At 45.2% G+C, this 7,862-nt stretch overlaps 1 pseudogene; it reads left to right on the top strand.

The window, feature by feature from the left end:
- The first annotated feature begins 653 nt into the window (after positions 1-653).
- On the top strand, positions 654-792 carry LOC127187050 (thymosin beta-15A-like; annotated as a pseudogene).
- The last annotated feature ends 7,070 nt before the right edge of the window (positions 793-7,862 follow it).

The raw sequence follows: 7,862 nt of genomic DNA, 5'->3' as shown, positions 1-7,862 counted from the left end.
TGTATGTATGTATGTATGTATGTATGTGTGTGTGTATGTATGTGTGTATATATGTTCACTGCATGCATGACTGCTGCCCAAAGACAACACATTGTAATAACTGTAATTAAAGACAGTAGATGTGAAACACCATGTGGATGGAGGGAACTAAACTGAGCCCGGGTCCTCTGCAAGAACAGCAAGTGCTCTTGACCACTGAACCATCGCTCGGGCCCCACACCATGGCATTTTATATAAAGGACTTGAGGGGCCGGAGAGATGGTTCAGTGTACTGCGCACACACCTGTAATCCCAGCATTTGGGAGGCAGAGGCAGACAGATTGCTGTGAGTTTGAGGCCAGCCTGGTAGATACAAAGTGAGGCCGGGACAGTCAAGGATACACCGAAAAACCCTGTCTTAACCCCCCCCCCCAAACAAAACAACAAAAAAATGCATGTACTGTTTCCAAGGGGGTTGTAGTTTATAACCCTGTAACTCCATCATCAGCGGATCTGATGCTCTGGCTGCCATGAGCACCTGCACTCGTGTACACACACCCTTCCAACCATATATACATGTAATTAAGAAATAAATCTTGACACACCAGTCTGGTCCTTACCACGGTGTACATTGAGCTGTTGGCTTGATAGGAGCCTTGGTGCTGGCAGTCAAGATGAGTGGCAGGCCAGACTTGTCTGAAGTGGAAAGATTTGACCGATCAAAACTGAAGAAAACTCAAATGGAAGAAAAAAAATAGTCTTCCGTTGAGGGAAACTATCCAGCAAGAGAAGGAGTACATTAAGAGACCATAAAATGAGAATCTCCTTCCAAGAGCAACTTCAACATGGCCTGGCAGTCTTTGCTTTAGGCTTGTTTCTGTAAACCTATGGGATTGTAAGACTTTAGGCAGTTGCTAATGGATTCTCACTTTTACCACATTGGCTGAACGGCCAGCATTTGCCAATGATCATTAAAATTTGTTCTTAAAACTGAAAAAAAAAACCAAATCTTACATAAAGGACTTGAGCACTCACACTTTTGATATGGGTTGGGAGTCGGGGGGGGGGGGGGGCTGGAACCAGTCTCCATGGTAGGGAGATTGCTTTTGAGTTCTGTGCATGACAGCTGTTTACTGATGAGCTGCACTCCTGCTAAGAGTGACAGTGCTTTGAGCTCTTGAGGGGTACAACCAACTACTCGAGTCTTCCCTCAAAGTCTCAGACTCCCTTGAGAGCATTTGTTAATGATGTTGGCACTATGGCTGGTCCTGGTGCATGTGTATGGTAGGTCTCTACTGGGTGGACATGGTAATACAGGCTTCTATTGTTCTCAGAGGAGAAAACGTGCTTGCAGTGCTTGGGAGACAGCTTTCTTTCTTTCTTTTTAAAAAGATTTATTTATTTATTATGTATACAGTGCACATTAGATCACATTATAGATGGTTGTGAGCCACCATGTGGATGCTGGGAATTGAACTCAGGACCTCTGGAAAAGCAGTCAGTGCTCTTAACCACTGAGCCATCTCTCCAGCCCCCAGGAGCCAGCTTTCAAGACGTGTCCCACTGAGCCACAAATTTGTGAGCACACAGGTGTCGTAAAGATCTGATGGCCAGATGGAACCACAAGTGAACAAACAAAACAGCAGCCTTGGGCCTCCTCCACTGAGGTCTGGACCCACCCGGACACCTACCACAGGCTGTTTTTATGTGTATTGTTTTTTATAATCTAGGGCTGGTGAGATGGCTCAGGTCATAAACATGCTTGTAGCCAAGCTTAATGATCTATTTCATACTGAGATCCACCTGCTGGAAAGAGTGAACCAACTTTCATGAGTTTTCTTCTGAACTCTGCACATGTGTTCACACACACATGCACACATGCACATGTGCATACACAAATGCACAAGTGTACACACCCACCCACACAAAAGTACACACAGATGCACAAGTGTACACACACAAGTGTACACAAGTATGTAAATGTTTTTTTTTAATTGATTGATTCAGTGACTTTCACTGTTTCTCTCTTCTCCCAGGACACTTGAAGTTGCAGAATAGTCCAGTGCAATGCCAGGTAAGTGTTTGCTGCTTGTGGCATAATAGCTACTAGTTTATGGAAGCTCTCTGAGTGGACACAATTCCCTCCTCTCTCAGCTAAAGGGTCAGCAGGCCAGGACATTCAACTGGCCACAGAGATGCAGAGAGCATGCTGCATCCTTCTATGACGGATCAGCGTCCACCCTTCTTCTTGATGGTGGAGTAGGGCTGGTGGCTGATGCACTGGGTAGGGGAGCTGGTCCAAGGATCAGAGTTTCTCTCCTTTGGCCTTGAGTGGAGTGCCCAGCACAGCTCTCAGTGGACACTGGAATAATGAGTGTGTGTTGGTTTAGAAAGTGAGTTTGAACTGGCTGAGGTCATAGCCCAGGCCTTTTCATCATTGTTAACACTGCCCAGTTGTGCATAAAGAAATTGCTAGAAACTTCCCATTCTTCCCTTCTCAAGGCTTACCTCAGAAACCACAAATGTACAATGTTGCCAATAGGTGTTTGTATGTGTGTGTGCACCTGTGTGGGCAGGTGCACACACAGGTGCACATGTGTGTGGACGCCAGAAAACAATCTTGGGTGTCATTCCTCAAGAGCAAGCTTTCTTGTGTGTGTGTATATGTGTGTGTGCATGCACATGCACATGCACACACCTGTGTACTTGTGCATGTGTGTGTGCTCGTGCATGTGTGTGTGCTCTTGCAGGTATGTGTACATACTTGTGTGTTTGTATGCCCTTGGAGACCAGAGGTTGATGTCAGTGTTTTCCTTGATTGCTGTCCACCTTATTTTTCATAGACAGGGGTTCTCACTGAACTTGGGTCTCACAACTTCCAGCTGGGTGGCCATTGAGCCCCAAGGATCCCCCTGTCTCTGTTCCCCTAATGCTGGCATTACAAGGATGCGCTGCCACGCCTGACTTTTCATGTGGAATCTGTAGCTCCATCCTTCAGGTCCTCACACTTGTCATCTCCCCAGGCCTCTGCCCGGTCATTATGAGAGAAGGACTAGACTGTGTGGTCAGTGGGTCCAGCTGTCCTCCTGTCTTCTCCCCAGTGCTGAGATGAACACATGTTCTTCTGACTCTTCTTGCCTCGTACAACAAAAACACAGCTCGAGTTGTATTTCTGTGACTGGGAAAGGGGCTAGGCTACCTGCTGAGGACTCAAATGCAGGTGAGCCCTTTGAAAGTTGAAAATGACCAATGCCAAAACTTCTCAGGAGAAGGTAGAATGGAACCCTGGGCCGCTGAGGGACCCCGTAAACTAACGATGAGACAGGTACTTCTATTTCTGCAGCCCAAGGTGTGGCAATCATTTCCTGGACAAGCCTTTGTCTTTACTATAAATGCTCAAAGATCATTTGTCCTCAGACCGGGCATGGGCGCCCAGGTAAACACAGAACACTGTGGGTGTGCTGTATCGTCCATGAATGCCAGCCTTGTTTCAGAACGGAGGCCAAATATGCTGAGTAATGCTGAGTACCTTCAGAGGAGATGTGGAATGAGAACATGGCTTCTGTCTAGACAGACAAGTCACTCACCAAAAGGAAATGGGCTTAGAACACCTATAAACACAACATTTACTCGACACACAACCATTCAATTTTGACATATAGTATGACACATATTATATTCCTATGATTTTTTTTTTAATTTGGTGTTGGTATAAATAAAAACTATGTTGGTCTGGGGATAGAGCACAGTATAAGAATGCTTGCCAGTCACAATCCCCAGCTCCGCACATAAACATTAAGTGGACAAATCCAACGAATGAAAGTCTATGTTGTTGGTTAAAGTCTTGGGCGTTTGTTGGTTTCTAGGAAGCAGGACCCTTCGTGGAGGTGGTGAGCAAGACAGAGAAGCTGTTGCTCAGGGCAGTCTGAAAGGTCTGCTGGTCTGTGTTGCTGATGGGAATGGAACTATACACCAGGATAATCTTCCCAGAGGGGAGGGAGCTGGCAATGAGTTTCAAAAGTTATTAAAATGGGGCTATTCCTGGAGCAAGCAATTTTACTTCACAGAGCAATACAAAGATAAATATGTATTGTAAGATTTTCCACTATGACAATATTTGCGTGAATTTTTCCTTTAATATTTCAGACAGGGTCTTGTGGCCTCACTATGCAAGCCAGGCTGGCCTCGAACACACAGTGGCTCACTTTCCTCTGCCAAGCAACAATGTCTGTTTATTAAAAGCCAAGCTAACAAAGCAGGAAACAACTTAAGTCATATGACTTAAGTGGCCGGGGCAGGAGAGATGACTCAGCGGTAAGAGCACTGGCTGCTCCTTGCAGAGGACCAGAGTTTGGTTTCCAGAGCCACACTGGACAGCACATAACTGCCCATGACTCTAGCTCCAGGGGACACGATGCCCTTTTCTGCATTTCCGGGATACCAGCATTCCTGTGCCCATCCCCAACCCCCTATACACACAATTAATAATAAAATAAATATTTTAAAAGTTAAAACGTGTAGTTTGTCCCCAGCCTTTCCTCTCTGCATCTCTATGTCCTGTCCTAGGAAATAAACATCTTTGCTCTGCTATACAGCCCCTCACAAGACACCTCCCTCCCCCAGTTCAAGCCCAAAGCAATGAGACCAAAGGACCATGAACCAAAAGCTTTAAAAACCTTAAGCCAAAACACAGTTCTTCTTTTCAGTTGGTTTGTGCAAGTATTTTGTCACAAAAACAAAAATCTAACAAAATATGTGTGTGTCGGGTTTAAAACACTCCTTAGAGCCGGGCATGGTGGCACACACCTTTAGTCCCAGCACTTGGGAGGCAGAGGCAGGAGGATTGCTTGCTTGGCCTACAAACCAAGTCCAGGACAGCCAAGGCGAACATAGAGAAACCCTGTCTCAAAACAAAACAAAACAAACAAACAAAACCATTTCTTAGGACTCTGGCTGTTTGCCCATTTTATCTTTTTAAAAAGGTCTCAAGTTCTGCCTGTGAAGTATGAAGAGAGAATCCATTCTTTTTTTTTTTTTTTTTTTAAGGTTTATTTATTATGTATACACTGTTTTGCCTGTATGTATGCCTGTGTGTCAGAAGAGGGCACCAGATCTCACCGTAGATGGTTGTGAGCCACCATGTGGTTGCTGGGAATTGAACTCAGGACCTCCAGAAGAACAACCAGTACTTTTAAGCTCTGAGCCATCTCTCCAGCCCGCCCCCTCTTTTTTCTTTATTTGGGTCTGAGGTAATATATCAATTTCCTACTGCTGCACAAAACATAGCCCCCAAAGTTAGCATCTTAGAACCACATTTACCACCCCATAGGATCTGGGGTTCAGGAATCTGGAGACAGCTTTGCTTTTCTCCCACTGCTTAAAGTTGCTCATGACAACTATCCTTTATAGACTGAATGCTCCCCCACTCCACCCCAAGGGGGTGTTGAAGATGTAATCTGAACCGTGATGGTGTTTGGAAGTAGGACCTTTAGGGCATATTTAGGTGTAGATAAGGTCATGGGAACAAGCCATGTGATGGGCTTAACACCCTCAGATGGGCAGGAAGAGAGCACTTCCTTCCCAGGCCACATCAGGAAGGGAAAAAAAAAAAAAAAAAAAAAAAAGGTCCTCGTCAGACACTGGATCCGCCAGCCCCTTTAACCCCAGACCTCCTACCTCCAGAGCTCCGAGAAGTGTGTGTTGTTTAATCATCTGGGCTGTGGGGTTTTATTTAGCAGATCAAGTGGATTGAGACACGTCTGGAGTCTACAGGAGATCTGCTTCCGAGAAGGCGCACTCACAGAATATTGACTAGAAGTCTCCTCCTTTCTCCAGGGCACCCCCCGAGCCCCCACCCCCGCCAGGCTGCCTGGAGTCCTCAGGACTCGTCCCTGGTTTTCCCTGATTCAAGATGAATATAAGGGTGAGTGAGCAGGAAGCTGTAGTTCCTTTTATGACCCAGCTTCCAAAGTCACACACTGTCACTTCTACTCACTTAGTGAGTCACGAAGCCAAGCCACACTCAGTGGGCGGGGAAACCCAGACCGCATCTTAAAGGGAGGGGTGATTTTCAAAGAGCTGGGACACTCCCAATGCCCCGTGGGTAGGAAGTGATGCGTTCCACCCCTAGTCCCTTTGCTCTCAAAGCCCACCCTTTTCTCACCGACACAGACTGACATTTCCTTTTTTAAAAGACATTTCCTTTCATTTATTTTACACACGAGCTGTTTTGCCTGCCTGCATGTCTGTGTACAGTGTGAGTGCTGTCCCCAAGGAGACCATAAAAACCTGGTGGATCCTGTGGGAATTTGGTTATAAGTGGTTGTGAACCACCATGCAATTGCTGGGAACTGAACCCAGTCTTCTGGAAGAGAAACCAATGTTCTTAACCACTGAGCAATCTCACTACCACCTCCTCCTCCTCCTTCTTGTCCTCGAGCCTCTCCCTCTTCATCCTCCTCCTCCTTCGCTGTTGCTTTTTATTTTTTTATTTTTATTTATTTATTTTGTTTTTTTGAGACAGGGTTTCTCTGGCTGTCCTGGACTCACTTTGTAGACCAGGCTGGCCTCGAACTCTCAGCGATCCGCCTGCCTGCCTCTGCTGGAATTAAAGGCATGTGCCACCACACCCTGCTTTTTTTGGGGGGGGGGCGGGAATGTACTATGTAGACCATGCTGGCCTCAAATTCCAGGACAATGTTGAGTAGCATTAGCTTTGGGAGGTGGAAAGGAAAGAAGATAGCTCCAACAGAGACGTACACAGACAAATTGTCCTCTGGGTGAGAGTTCAGTAAGGGAGTTGTTAATGCTGCAGATAGTGTGAGGCTTTGAAGAGAGAGCATCCTTAAAGGCTTCTGGGGGTAAGGTGGATCTAAAGCTTAGTTGATACATGGCCTACACTATGTGCTTGCAATCTGATTACCTCTGATTCCTCAGGGGCAGGAGTGTGTGCACTGACCTGTGAGACAGTGGACCCAGGAGCTAACAGGTGACAAAAGTGACTATTTGAATCCTGATTTAGGGAGTTTTAAATGTCACTGTCAAGTTAGGTTTTTATTTTAGACTTGTTGCATGTGTTATTTTTTTGTAAAGATTTGTGTGTGTGTGTGTGTGTGTGTGTGTGTGTGTGTGTGTGTGTGTGAGTATGTATATATACCATATGCATGCCTGGTGCCTATGGTGGCCAGAAGAGGAGATTACAACCCAGAACTGGAGTTACAGAGAGTTGTGAACCACCATGTGGCAAATCTCTGAGCTTGAGGCCACACTGGTCTACAAAGCAAGTTCTAGGATAGCTAGGGCTACACAGAGAAGCCTGTCTTGGGGGAAAAATTATAAAACTTGTTTTCCTCTCTTTGAGATGTTTGACTGACCATTCTGTTACTTTAATATTCACTGTCTCTTACAGACTTTCTGTTTCTTCTTGGGGTCAATATAATTTTTATAGTCTCAAAAAGTCCATTTAATTGAAGTTTCAAAACTATAGCTACACTTCATTTACTGTCTTTCATTCCTGATGTTGTTTATTTTGCCTTTTCTCCAGTGATTTGTCTATCTTAATTATTAGCAATTTATTTTAAATTTACTTTTGTGTATTATTATTGCGCGCGCGCGCGCGCGCGCGCGCGTGTGTGTGTGTGTGTGTGTGCAGAGAACAACTTTGTGGGGTCCGTTCTCTCCTGTATTCATGTGAATTCAGAGGATCAAGTCAGGTGGCCCAGCTTGACTGTCAATCACTTTTATCCACTGAGCCACCTCACTAAGCCCTTAATTAATAATATTTTAGCATTAGTGATAATATTTATATTCTAGGTTTTCATACTTTGTATTTGTGTTTATATTTGTCTCTCTATTCTAATTTTCATGGGGGGGTCATTTTCTTC

Source organism: Acomys russatus, chromosome 3 (assembly GCF_903995435.1).
Source record: "Acomys russatus chromosome 3, mAcoRus1.1, whole genome shotgun sequence".
NCBI classification, from domain to species: Eukaryota; Metazoa; Chordata; class Mammalia; order Rodentia; family Muridae; genus Acomys; species Acomys russatus.
Note: the sequence above shows the minus strand (reverse complement) of the source record. Positions and strands in the feature narration are given on the sequence as shown.